Source organism: Schistocerca cancellata, chromosome 8, assembly GCF_023864275.1.
Source record: "Schistocerca cancellata isolate TAMUIC-IGC-003103 chromosome 8, iqSchCanc2.1, whole genome shotgun sequence".
NCBI classification, from domain to species: Eukaryota; Metazoa; Arthropoda; class Insecta; order Orthoptera; family Acrididae; genus Schistocerca; species Schistocerca cancellata.
The window spans coordinates 93784699-93798814 of record NC_064633.1 but is presented as its reverse complement, the minus strand read 5'-3'; the positions used below and the strand labels follow the sequence as shown (position 1 = coordinate 93798814).

Sequence of the window (14116 nt, the reverse complement as noted above, 5' to 3'; positions counted from 1 at the left end):
CATACATAAAGCTTGGATTGTGCAAAACTGAGGACCAAGACTTACAGTGTTATTGTATATACATTTGCATAATTGTAACACGATACTTGGAAACCACAGTTCTGTTGTTACAGCTTCCACATGGAGCTAACGTGAGTGATTCCGTCCGAGATACAGAATTACAAATAAAGAATAGATTTTCGATAATGCTTTCGTACCAGTTCTTATGTCGTATCCTTGTTAAAGGAGGTACTTTTCCGAACTGTTTTCTGAAGTTTCTGGTGGATGTGATCTTAGCTATTGGAATAAAATCGCTGCCTTATGTTTCCCAGTATTTAAAAGGGTAACTATTGTATCTTGTTCTACGGCTCCCTGTTCGACAGCCCATGTAAATGATGATTTCTTAGATGATATATGTATTGTGAATAAACAAGAATATTAAGATGATTTACATTTATCCAGATATTTGTAAGTCAAGTTTCATATTTTATGGTTTTAATCTCATGTTCACTGGAATTAACCTCTTGAATTGTTTGTACTGGTCGCAGAAGGGATCCAAACAGTTCCTTGCTTATTTTACTACACATTGATGTCAAAATGTAAGAAAAAGGTCAAAACGTAAAGTATATATTGCTTTTCAACTTGTTTCACTGCTGATAAACGGAAAATTCGTGGTTTATTCATATAGGCATTGCGTATGAGTGTGGACCACTGATCTGCGAGTAGTACACTACTACTGATTTACCATGAAGACTTGAAACACCATATCAATATGAGACAGATAATCATGAAATCCAAAAGCTCTTTTCATTTTTAGATTTCGGTGATCTAGCTACCTGAGTTAAAATATGAGACATATTGGTATGAACACATACCCAGTTCCTATTTTGCTTGCCTGTGTTAATGCTCACATTGTTGCACAAGTCAATTTCTAGTTTTTATTGACAATTTGTGTGAAAGAGCCCATTTTACTTACTTTTATGTGATTTTTACCAATGTTTTCAATAAATGAGTTGCAAAACATAATTTTCTTTATTTCACCGTTTACGTTACGTTGCCTTAAGTTACTATGCTACAGGTATCCAGATACTGTAGTATCGGACATGTCTTACGAAAGGCCTAATAGCAATCAGAAATGGTTAAAAATTAAAAATTCGTAGTTTAGAATCAAATACTAATAGCGAAGAGAGTTGGTGATTCATGGTTTGAGTGTGTTTATATAAATCATCAGTGTGTGAGTTAGATAAGTATTTGGAAGTTTAATATCAGAAAGCGTTAACGAGTCATGTAAGCACCTAGTTCTCTCACTGTAACTTTTCCAATGACGAAAATATTACTTAAATCGAAAACTTTGACTTTTTTCATGGGTGGAGACTATTCTATGTCACCTGATTAAAGCAGTGAGTAAGAATCCTTCATTTGTAAGTTACTACATAGGTTCTTAATAATTAGCAGTTTATGAGAATAGGATTTGAACCAACTGACTCTTAACATATAACGATGCGGAAATCTCAATAGAAGTCTCCAGAATGAGATTTTCACTCTGCAGCGGAGTGTGCGCTGACCTGAAACTTCCAGGCAGATTAAAACTATGTGCCGGACCGAGACTCGAACTCGGGACCTTTGCCTTTCACGGGCAAATGCTCTACCAACTGAGCTATCCAACCCGACTCACACCCCGTCCTCACCTCGTCTTGGAAGGTAGGAGACGAGGTACTGGCAGAAGTAAGGGTGTGAGGAGGGGGCATGAGTCGTGCTTGGGTAGCTCAGTTGGTAGAGCACTTGCCCGTGAAAGGCAAAGGTACCGAGTTCGAGTCTCGGTCCGGCACACAATTTTAATCTTCCAGGCAGTTTCTCAATAGAAGTGTTGGACATTCTGAAGCACTAATTGGAGTGACACGAACTTGGAACATGGTCAAGGATTAGTACAGCTATATTTGGGAGCAAAATTATAATACTGACATTTTGATTGCTCAGATACTAACAGTGCTACGACAATAGTTCAACGAAATCACTGATTCGTCCAATTTCATAAGAAACAGAATGAATTATAAGCAGTGCAGTTAGAACCTTGCAATTTATTCTCTGAATGAACGCTCAGCATTTACTTGAAATAGTTGCTATAATTTGAGAGTGCACTCTAGCTTGCTTTAAACAGACAATTATAGATACTTGATTGCAGTGCACGTGAATGGAATCAGTTGTCGAGGACACAGCACGAATTACACTACAGTGAACAAAATTAAAGTACACTGTCGGAACTTCGGTAATAGCTCTAAAAAAAGTCCTCCCCGTTTGCAGTTCTTTAGCAAGAGGGGGTGGGGAGGAAGTCGGCGCAGCTGAAGATGCGGTCGGCGCCAAATACTAGCTCCATGGGGGCGACAAAACTTGCTACTTTCTGGGGCACGAGCTGTAAAAATATTTTTTTTCTTTTTCATCATTCAGTACTGTAACTTCTGGGACTGAGTTGGCTACTGGAGATCTCATGGATGAACTGGGACAGTCCCCGTTGCATGGGTGCATTTTACTCCTACAGCAGCCTGCAAAGGAAACAGCTATTTTGTTTTATTGTCTACAAGTCTGGAATGGTGCAATCGGAGTCAGTGTCGGTGTTATTATCTCGCCTTGAACCGGCAGTATAATGTGTTGTCATTCTTAAACCGGCAGCATAATGTGTTGTCATTCTGTTGTTATTGTGCACGACTGGACGCGAGTGAGAGTTTTCTTCCTGTTGCACAAGTTCGAATACAATACTTACTAATTTGTACGTATGTGAATGAAATTATTTATGAATGTTGTTTGTGCATAATGTTTTCTTCTGTTACTCGTAGGGAAGGTAACAAGAGGTTTCTTTTTTCGTGATGCGATACGCCTAGAAATTCTTTCGCAACTAGTTTGATGATGAGGATGGAACTGTGAGATGTTTCACTGTGCTTAAAAATGATAAGATTTTAAACAGTGAATACGAAACTTGCTCCCATTTCTAGCAAAGGGCCGAAGGCCCCATAGCTGGGAGCAATGGGAGGGGGGTTGTGGTGTTTCCCGCTCTAGACCTCTGGGAAAGAAGAAATGTAATGTACCCAGGTGTTTTTTTTCTTTCAATAAAATAATTTAAAAGGCGACATTTCAAGTTTTTTTAACAGGGTCGGAACTGAAATTTTTTTATGGACTGTTATCTGTCACCTGCCCCAAGAAACTATCGTATATGCCCTCTGGACGCCTAGTGTTGAAACGGTCTCAGTCAATAATAGTCCCTATTTTTCTGATCTGGACAGAAAATCAACAATAAAACAGCCGTTTGCAGTGTGACGGAAGAACTACTTATAATAGACACGCGTTTGCAAATCTGTAAGCTGAAAGTTATATACAGAAATTGTGAAATAAAGTGGAACAGCAGAGTTGCGAGCATACATACAGGAATATGCGGAGTCTCTTAAGAGTAGTGCTACGCAGGAAACAAAAGCCAGAGTTTCAAGTTCCAATTGTTCTCTTCCAAAATATGTGGAGGAAGGAACAGAGCTAATTTTTAAAGTCATTAAACATATATCTTACAGGCAGAAATTTAGATACATATTAGAATCAAGAATATACCTTTCTTGTATTTGTCAAACTATTGGCTGGCGAAAGATGTAGCTGATTCGAATGTAGATTTAGGTTATATGATAAAAATAAAACTTGACGTCATTAATGAAACAAAAACAAAGGAGTTGAAATCTAAGTGTATATATACGTGGGAGAGGTAATAAAAGTTCATGCATAAAAGTTGCTCACTATCCTACCAAAAGCCATATTTTTGAGTATCTACATGTACATCTTTCGAATGGTTGGGGAGGGGAGGGGGGAGGGGATAGGGACAGGATTGTGTGACCTTGAAAAGTAGTTGAAACTAGGTAGCTGGAAACTCAGTGACCCCCTTACTGTAACTACACGAATACCTGTGAATTTAGTCACATATATCGAGGTAATTGTGGGATGGCTGCAGATGTGGTTTGAGTGGGCGCAGAGCAAGGAAGCTGATCGAGACGGGTGGAGTGGGGGGGAGGGGATAGGGGAGGGATTGTGTGACCTTGAAAAGTAGTTGAAACTAGGTAGCTGGAAACTCAGTGATCCCCTTACTGTAACTACATGAATACCTGTGAATTTAGTCACATATATCGAGGTAATTGTGGGATGGCTGCAGATGTGGTTTGAGTGGGCGCAAAGCAAGGAAGCTGATCGAGACGGGTGGAGGGGGGGGGGAGGGGATAGGGGAGGGATTGTGTGACCTTGAAAAGTAGTTGAAACTAGGTAGCTGGAAACTCAGTGATCCCCTTACTGTAACTACATGAATACCTGTGAATTTAGTCACACATATCGAGGTAATTGTGGGATGGCTGCAGATGTGGTTTGAGTGGGCGCAGAGCAAGGAAGCTGATCGAGACGGGTGGAGGGGGGGGGGAGGGGATAGGGGAGGGATTGTGTGACCTTGAAAAGTAGTTGAAACTAGGTAGCTGGAAACTCAGTGATCCCCTTACTGTAACTACATGAATACCTGTGAATTTAGTCACACATATCGAGGTAATTGTGGGATGGCTGCAGATGTGGTTTGAGTGGGCGCAGAGCAAGGAAGCTGATCGAGACGGGTGTAGGGGGGGGGAGGGGATAGGGGAGGGATTGTGTGACCTTGAAAAGTAGTTGAAACTAGGTAGCTGGAAACTCAGTGATCCCCTTACTGTAACTACATGAATACCTGTGAATTTAGTCACACATATCGAGGTAATTGTGGGATGGCTGCAGATGTGGTTTGAGTGAGCGCAGAGCAAGGAAGGTGATCGAGACGGGTGGGGGGGGGGGGAGGGGATAGGGGAGGGATTGTGTGACCTTGAAAAGTAGTTGAAACTAGGTAGCTGGAAACTCAGTGATCCCCTTACTGTAACTACATGAATACCTGAGAATTTAGTCACATATATCGAGGTAATTGTGGGATGGCTGCAGATGTGGTTTGAGTGGGCGCAGAGCAAGGAAGCTGATCGAGACGGGTGGAGGGGGGGGAGGGGATAGGGGAGGGATTGTGTGACCTTGAAAAGTAGTTGAAACTAGGTAGCTGGAAACTCAGTGATCCCCTTACTGTAACTACATGAATACCTGTGAATTTAGTCACACATATCGAAGTAATTGTGGGATGGCTGCAGATGTGGTTTGAGTGGGCGCAGAGCAAGGAAGCTGACCGAGACGGGTGTAGGGGGGGGGAGGGGATAGGGGAGGGATTGTGTGACCTTGAAAAGTAGGGGAAACTAGGTAGCTGGAAACTCAGTGATCCCCTTACTGTAACTACATGAATACCTGTGAATTTAGTCACACATATCGAGGTAATTGTGGGATGGCTGCAGATGTGGTTTGAGAGGGCGCAGAGCAAGGAAGCTGATCGAGACGGGTGGAGGGGGGGGGAGGGGATAGGGGAGGGATTGTGTGACCTTGAAAAGTAGTTGAAACTAGGTAGGTGGAAACTCAGTGATCCCCTTACTGTAACTACATGAATACCTGTGAATTTAGTCACACATATCGAGGTAATTGTGGGATGGCTGCAGATGTGGTTTGAGTGGGCGCAGAGCAAGGAAGCTGATCGAGACGGGTGGAGGGGGGGGGGAGGGGATAGGGGAGGGATTGTGTGACCTTGAAAAGTAGTTGAAACTAGGTAGCTGGAAACTCAGTGATCCCCTTACTGTAACTACAAGAATACCTGTGATTTTAGTCACACATATCGAGGTAATTGTGGGATGGCTGCAGATGTGGTTTGAGTGGGCGCAGAGCAAGGAAGCTGATCGAGACGGGTGGAGGGGGGGGAGAAGATAGGGGAGGGATTGTGTGACCTTGAAAAGTAGGGGAAACTAGGTAGCTGGAAACTCAGTGATGCCCTTACTGTAACTACATGAATACCTGTGAATTTAGTCACACATATCGAGGTAATTGTGGGATGGCTGCAGATGTGGTTTGAGTGGGCACAGAGCAAGGAAGCTGATCGAGACGGGTGGAGGGGGGGGGGAGGGGATAGGGGAGGGATTGTGTGACCTTGAAAAGTAGTTGAAACTAGGTAGCTGGAAACTCAGTGATCCCCTTACTGTAACTACATGAATACCTGTGAATTTAGTCACACATATCGAGGTAATTGTGGGATGGCTGCAGATGTGGTTTGAGTGGGCGCAGAGCAAGGAAGCTGATCGAGACGGGTGGAGGGGGGGGAGGGGATAGGGGAGGGATTGTGTGACCTTGAAAAGTAGTTGAAACTAGGTAGCTGGAAACTCAGTGATCCCCTTACTGTAACTACATGAATACCTGTGAATTTAGTCACACATATCGAGGTAATTGTGGGATGGCTGCAGATGTGGTTTGAGTGGGTGCAGAGCAAGGAAGCTGATCGAGACGGGTGGAGGGGGGGGGAGGGGATAGGGGAGGGATTGTGTGACCTTGAAAAGTAGTTGAAACTAGGTAGCTGGAAACTCAGTGATCCCCTTACTGTAACTACATGAATACCTGTGAATTTAGTCACACATATCGAGGTAATTGTGGGATGGCTGCAGATGTGGTTTGAGTGGGCGCAGAGCAAGGAAGCTGATCGAGACGGGTGGAGGGGGGGGGAGGGGATAGGGGAGGGATTGTGTGACCTTGAAAAGTAGTTGAAACTAGGTAGCTGGAAACTCAGTGATCCCCTTACTGTAACTACATGAATACCTGTGAATTTAGTCACACATATCGAGGTAATTGTGGGATGGCTGCAGATGTGGTTTGAGTGGGCGCAGAGCAAGGAAGCTGATCGAGACGGGTGGAGGGGGGGAGGGGATAGGGGAGGGATTGTGTGACCTTGAAAAGTAGTTGAAACTAGGTAGCTGGAAACTCAGTGATCCCCTTATTGTAACTACATGAATACCTGTGAATTTAGTCACATATATCGAGGTAATTGTGGGATGGCTGCAGATGTGGTTTGAGTGGGCGCAGAGCAAGGAAGCTGATCGAGACGGGTGGAGGGGGGGGGAGGGGATAGGGGAGGGATTGTGTGACCTTGAAAAGTAGTTGAAACTAGGTAGCTGGAAACTCAGTGATCCCCTTACTGTAACTACATGAATACCTGTGAATTTAGTCACACATATCGAGGTAATTGTGGGATGGCTGCAGATGTGGTTTGAGTGGGCGCAGAGCAAGGAAGCTGATCGAGACGGGTGGAGGGGGGGGGGAGGGGATAGGGGAGGGATTGTGTGACCTTGAAAAGCAGTTGAAACTAGGTAGCTGGAAACTCAGTGATCCCCTTACTGTAACTACATGAATACCTGTGAATTTAGTCACATATATCGAGGTAATTGTGGGATGGCTGCATATGTGGTTTGAGTGGGCGCAGAGCAAGGAAGCTGATCGAGACGGGTGGAGGGGGGGGGAGGGGATAGGGGAGGGATTGTGTGACCTTGAAAAGTAGTTGAAACTAGGTAGCTGGAAACTCAGTGATCCCCTTACTGTAACTACATGAATACCTGTGAATTTAGTCACATATATCGAGGTAATTGTGGGATGGCTGCAGATGTGGTTTGAGTGGGCGCAGAGCAAGGAAGCTGATCGAGATGGGTGGAGACGGGGGAGGGGATAGGGAAGGGATTGTGTGACCTTGAAAAGTAGTTGAAACTAGGTAGCTGGAAACTCAGTGATCCCCTTACTGTAACTACATGAATACCTGTGAATTTAGTCGCACATATCGAGGTAATTGTGGGATGGCTGCAGATGTGGTTTGAGAGGGCGCAGAGCAAGGAAGCTGATCAAGACGGGTGGAGACGGGGGACGGGATAGGGAAGGGATTGTGTGACCTTGAAAAGTAGTTGAAACTAGGTAGCTGGAAACTCAGTGATCCCCTTACTGTAACTACATGAATACCTGTGAATTTAGTCACATATATCGAGGTAATTGTGGGATGGCTGCAGATGTGGTTTGAGTGGGCGCAAAGCAAGGAAGCTGATCGAGATGGGTGGAGGGGGGGGAGGGGATAGGGAAGGGATTGTGTGACCTTGAAAAGTAGTTGAAACTAGGTAGCTGGAAACTCAGTGACCCCCTTACTGTAACTACATGAATACCTGTGAATTTAGTCACATATATCGAGGTAATTGTGGGATGGCTGCAGATGTGGTTTGAGTGGGCGCAGAGCAGGGAAGCTGATCGAGACGGGTGGAGGGGGGGGGAGGGGATAGGGGAGGGATTGTGTGACCTTGAAAAGTAGTTGAAAGTAGGTAGCTGGAAACTCAGTGACCCCCTTACTGTAACTACATGAATACCTGTGAATTTAGTCACACATATCGAGGTAATTGTGGGATGGCTGCAAATGTGGTTTGAGAGGGCGCAGAGCAAGGAAGCTGATCAAGACGGGTGGAGGCGAGTGGCCGTGAGTGTGACGCCACGTAAGGAGGCCACAGGTTCGCAGCAGTCCAGCGCGGGGGTGCGCAACAGCTCGCAGCAGTCAGAACTGGCGACGCAGTCATCTGTGTGTCAGTCACGTGACGGCAGTGGCGGCAGTGTCTGCGTGAACTGATTATTCACGCCAAAGTTTGCAATGGAGCAACAAAGATTCATGTGCATGGCACGTAGCCCATTGCTGTTAAGTAAAAATACAGTTGTTCTTACTACACAACGTGATAATGACAACCATATACACACAACAAAAATTTTTTTGCATCACCCCGGTTCCCAGAACTCCTGAAGATAGACGTTGACTGTGGATATTGTATCACAAACACAGTCCCTTTCACTGTTCATAGATGTCACTAAACCCGCCCAAAGATGCAAACAACCATGCATGCAAAAAAATTGTGGTAAGTTCTATGGGACCAAACTGATGACGTCATCGGTCCCTAAGCTTACACACTGCTTAATCCAACTTAGCTAAGGACAACATACACACGTCCATGCGCGAGGCGCGAGGGGTGACTCGAACCTGCAACGGGGGAAGCCGCGCGAACCGTGACAACATGCCTCAAACAGCACAGCTACCACGTGCGGCCCCAATCATGCATAATCAGCGCCTGTTAGACGGAAGGGGTCCGACAGTCGATCAAATCCAGTCATTCCACCAGGAAGGAGGTACACGACCCGTGTTTAGTTCAATCACACCTAGACGCTCAATACCGCAGATCGATCGCGTCCGCATTGTTACTTTGTGCCAGGAAGGGCTCTCAACAAGGGAAGTGTCAAGGCGTCTCGGAATGAACCTAAGAGATGTTGTTCGGACATGGAGGGGATACACAGAGATAGGAACTGTCGATGACATGCTTCGCTCAGGCCGCCCAAGGCCTACTACTGCTGTGGATAACTGTTGCCTACGGATTATGGCTCAGAGGAGCCAGTTGGCCTATCGAAAGAAACTTGTCTACTGCACATGACATAATAGGGGAAGCGGAGGAAAATCTGATGTCTCATAACGATGTCATTGATGATGAAATAGTGCCTTACTTTGCAACAGAAGTGGTGGTGGCTACATACTACAAAGTACTGCTCTGTTGCATGTGTTTACTTGCAGTACACCGCTGAGAATAGCCATCTCTTATGTGGGAATGTCCTATGTGGATTCATCTCTCCACGAGCCATAGACATTGCCAAGGCGGAGTGGTTTGTCTTCTCTAGATTCAGACACAGCAGGTGCTACCATGCCAGAGGGGTATCTGTAGAGAAGCCAGACAAACATATAACTTCTGAAAAGGAGCAGCAGCATTTCAGTAAAAGCAGGTTAGCTGGTCTGGATGACTGATTCATCTAACCTTGCAACTGAGCTAATATCCATTGATAACGCGAATGGCTGAAAGCAAGGCGAAACAACAGTCGTTATATTTCCCATGGACATGCAGCTACTCTGTTCGGTTTATTGATGATGACATCCTCCCAGGGGGAATTTTCTGGGGCTGAAATACATCCATCTGGATTTCCGACGGAAATCATAGATGATAACGTTTTCATAAGGAAGAAGCTAGTATTGTATGAATCGAAGTGTGGAATGTTAGACCTCTGTAGGAAGTTGAAAGACTCTAGAAAGAGAGACGGAGAAGTTGAAACTAGATGTTGCGAGAATTAGTGAAATATGGAGGCAAAAAGAACATGGTTATCACCACAAAATCAAATAGAGTTAATGAAATACGATGCCTAATAACAGAAAAGAAAATGAGAGTGCAGGTAGGCTACGATGAATAGTACAGTGTTCGAATTATGGCATCCAAGATAGACACGTAGGTAACACCAAACAAGTAGTTGAAGTTTACATGTCCACTAGGTCCGGATATTATGAAGACAATGAAAGAATTTATAATTAGATAATTTTCTTTCAAAAGGGGAGAAATTTTTAACTGTGATAGGACACTAATACTCGATAGAAAGAAAAGGAAGAGAAGGGAGAATATTAGGTTAATATGGAGGGGGAGAGATGGATGATACTGTAAATTGCATGGTAGAATATACAATGAAAACATTTTTTTTAATTTTTGTTTAAAAATGATGAAAGGAGGTTTTACGTATAGAAAAGACCTGGATAGACGGACGGCATCGAATTGATTACATAATAATAAGATAGAAATTTCGAAACAGATTATAAATTGCAATACATGTCCATTTCAGATGTGGACTCTGACCATAATTTATTGGTTATGAACTGCAGACTAAAATTGAAGAAATTATAAGAAAGTAGGTTATGAAAGAGTTGGGACCTGGGTAAGTTGAAACAACAAGAGGTTAATGAGAGTTCCAGACTGGGTATTAAGTAACGGTTGACTGAAATACTGGTAAGGAACATAGAGAAGACGAATGGGTAGTCTTGAGAGATGAAACAGTGAAGACACCAGAGGATTAAAAAAATAAACGTCTGTAGAAATTATCATATAACCTCTGATACATGGAATCTAATTTTCTGAAGGTATTTCTCCGTAATTATGTCCTGTATGGAACTGACACACAGACGATAAATAGTTCAGACAGAAAGAGAGTGTGTGCTGATATGAAACTTCCTGGCAGATTAAAACTGTGTGCAGGAGAGCTTCAGTAAAGTTTGGAAGGTAGGAGACGAGGTACTGGCAGAAGTAAGGCTGTGAGGACGAGGCTTCGGTCGTGTTTGGGTAGCTCAGTTGGTAGAGCACTTGCCCGCGGAAGGCAAAAGTCCCGAGTTCGAGTCTCGGTCCGGCATACAGTTTTAATCTGCCAGGAAGTTTCAGCAAAAATTATGTCTGTTGTTATTTTGCCCGGCCGATGTGGCCGAGAGGTTCTAGGTGCTACAGTCTGGAACCGCATGGTCGCTACGGTCGCAGGTTCGAATCCTGCCTCGGGCATGGATGTGTGTGATGTCCTTAGGTTAGTTTGGTTTAAGCAGTTCTAAGTTCTACGAGACTGATGACCTCAGACGTTAAGTCCCATAGTGCTCAGAGCCATTTTTGTTGTTGTTATTCTATGAACATTAAATCCATCCTGTTTTTCCGCGAATTGTGGTTCAATTATGGTTGTCAAAAGAGCTCAGTGAATTTCTCCATGAAGTCAGTGGAACTGGTCTTATATTTGGTAGGGGCAGAACTCGAACCCAAATTCTACCTTTCTAGATTATTTTTCCCAGATTTCACAAAATAGCTTAAGGAGATGCTGGGCTGATGCCCTCAAAACCGATCACAATTGAGTTTCTTCCCCATTCCTGGCCAATCGGATGTAGTTTTTATTAAATGCAGCTAATATTTACATGGAGTACTCTCGTTTTTAGCAGAGGTGGTAAACGCTTACACACTCTGCTTGCATCTCTCTTGGTATTCATTATGATGTCTGAAACAAGACACCATCTGCCCATAACAGAGCAAAAAGCTGCCTAACAGAAAATTGTTTCCACTCCCAGGAATAAAATTGACGAAGTGCTCCAGAAGTTGTAAACGCTCAGAATAACAATCTTGTGAACGCAGGATCAGACAAAAAAGGAACTGGTAAAGAATAAACAAGCCTGTACAAAAGAAGGTGATTAGGCGCAACCAAAAGCGAGCTATTCTGTACAAATAAGTGGCATCCTCAAGCTCAAAAGCAAACTGCAAGCATGCAAGCACAAATAAAAACTAACAATGACGAAGTGCAGGTTGCAATGTTGAACCACTTAAACACACTTTCCAGAGAGCAAGAGACAAAAACTGTGGGACAGCTAACGAACAGCCAGCAGGTCATGCGAACCGATATGGCCAGCTGGTTAAAGAGAAAGGAAGTTCACATTGGTCAAACGTTAAGTTTTCCCATTGGAAGTAGACTCGTAATTCACGTATTCATACGGTCCTACGTAATTTTATGCCAGAATCAGGCCAGCGTATCAGAGACATTATTTCAATACAATTAAAAAAGACAGAGAGGGAGTACAAGTCAGAGTGCACCCCATTTCTGCTGAGTTAAATCCTATCAAGAAAACTGTGTCCAAAGAACTGAAAGAATACCAGCAGGCTGTAGTTGCATAAGTTACGACAACAATGAAGTAAACAGAGAAAATAAACCAAGCTATTGAGAATGACAGCTCTTCAGGAACTTCAGAGAGGAAAGCTCATACTTCTGCCATAATTTCTGCAATGAGCTCTTGCTTCCCTCTGACGAGTGCTGTGCTAAGCATGTCAGCCAACTAACGTTCCCACAGATGTTATTTACAACGTAGAAACTGCTCTGCTTGCGACTGACTTGCTTGAAGAAAGTGCACTCATTTTCAGAAAAAACAGAACACCTTGAACGAATAGAGATAGGACGTTCATATTTACAGGACGTGTACGTTGGTATGTTCTGCATAAATGGTTAGGAGCTGAATTATTTCGGCCAGTGGGTTCAAGGTCAACATCTATATCACGGTGCAACGCCACCTACAGGTAAAACGTGCCTGTGGCTCTCGTTGTCGCTACAAGTCGAAGATAATCCATCAGTGCGACTTTAGCAGACGTGCAGGATGCCTCGCGAAACGTGCCGTCAAATCGATGAGTCTGAAAGAGGATGCATTATTGCCATGAGAGAATATGATGAACCCATCGGGGAAATTGCTGCTCGTGTGGGACCAAGTATTCCGGCATTGGCACGGGTATATGCATAGCGATTCACGGAAGGTCTAGAACACGACAAGATGGGTCAGGTGGCACCATCCACACCACCCCCCCTGAGAACATCAACATCTCATCCGAAAAGCATTTCAGAACAGATCTTTGTCCTTCTCGGCTCTGGCGTAACACTGTAACAGTGTAACATATCTTCCACTATCAGGATTGACAGTCAGTGGCCGTTTATTACGGTACGGGTTACGTGCGCGTCGTCCACTTCTCCGCCTATCTTTGACGAATGTGCAGAAACATGCTAGTCGGCAATGGTGTACGGAACGACGTAACTGGGGACAGGAATGGCATCAGATAGTGTTTCCGGACGAGTCCAGGTTCCGTTTGCTTGAAAATGATGGCCGCATTTTGGTTCGTCTCAGACAGAAGGAGCGGCATCACACTGACTGCATTCTCACAGAACATACAGGGCCAAATTTTTGGCAATTTGTGGTAAGGACTATGGGACCAAACTGCTGAGGTCATCGGTCCCTAGGCTTACACTAATTAATCTAACTTAACTTACGGTATGGACAACACACTCACACCCATGCCCGAGGGAGGACTCGAACCTACGACGGGGATAGCAGCGCGAAACAAGACGCCCAAGACCGCGTGGCTATCCCATGCGGCATGCAGTGCCAACTCAAGGCCTTACTGTGTGGTTTGCTATTGGATACAACCACAAATCACAGTTGATACCTGTCCAGGACAATGCTACAAGTATGACCTACGTGAATGACATCCTGCGAGCCACAGCCATATCCTTTCTGCACAACACCCTACAACCCTGCTACCTCTCCGGCTAATTAGGCTTTTCTATATGACCGTGTACCTGATGTCCCTAATCTGTGGGGAAAAGGCATCTACTCCGAAGAATAATGCAAAACCGAGAGAAGCAGATGAAGTTATAACCGAATCGCCACTGCTCAGTATTTTAGCAATGACGGTCAGAAACAAAGTTCGGTTAACTTTTGTAATTACTTTTGTCATTAACAGTAGTTAGTGAAAAATTTGAATGAAAGGTTTTGAAATTATGTTATTCATGAAATATTCAACGGTCGCAA

General features: G+C 44.2%; 1 non-coding gene across 1 annotated transcript; it reads right to left on the bottom strand.

Annotated features, from left to right (window-relative positions):
* Positions 1 to 1571: 1571 nt before the first annotated feature.
* Trnas-uga (transfer RNA serine (anticodon UGA)) lies at positions 1572 to 1646 on the bottom strand. The gene has a single exon. It is a non-coding gene; the product is annotated as a tRNA-Ser (tRNA).
* Positions 1647 to 14116: the final 12470 nt, after the last annotated feature.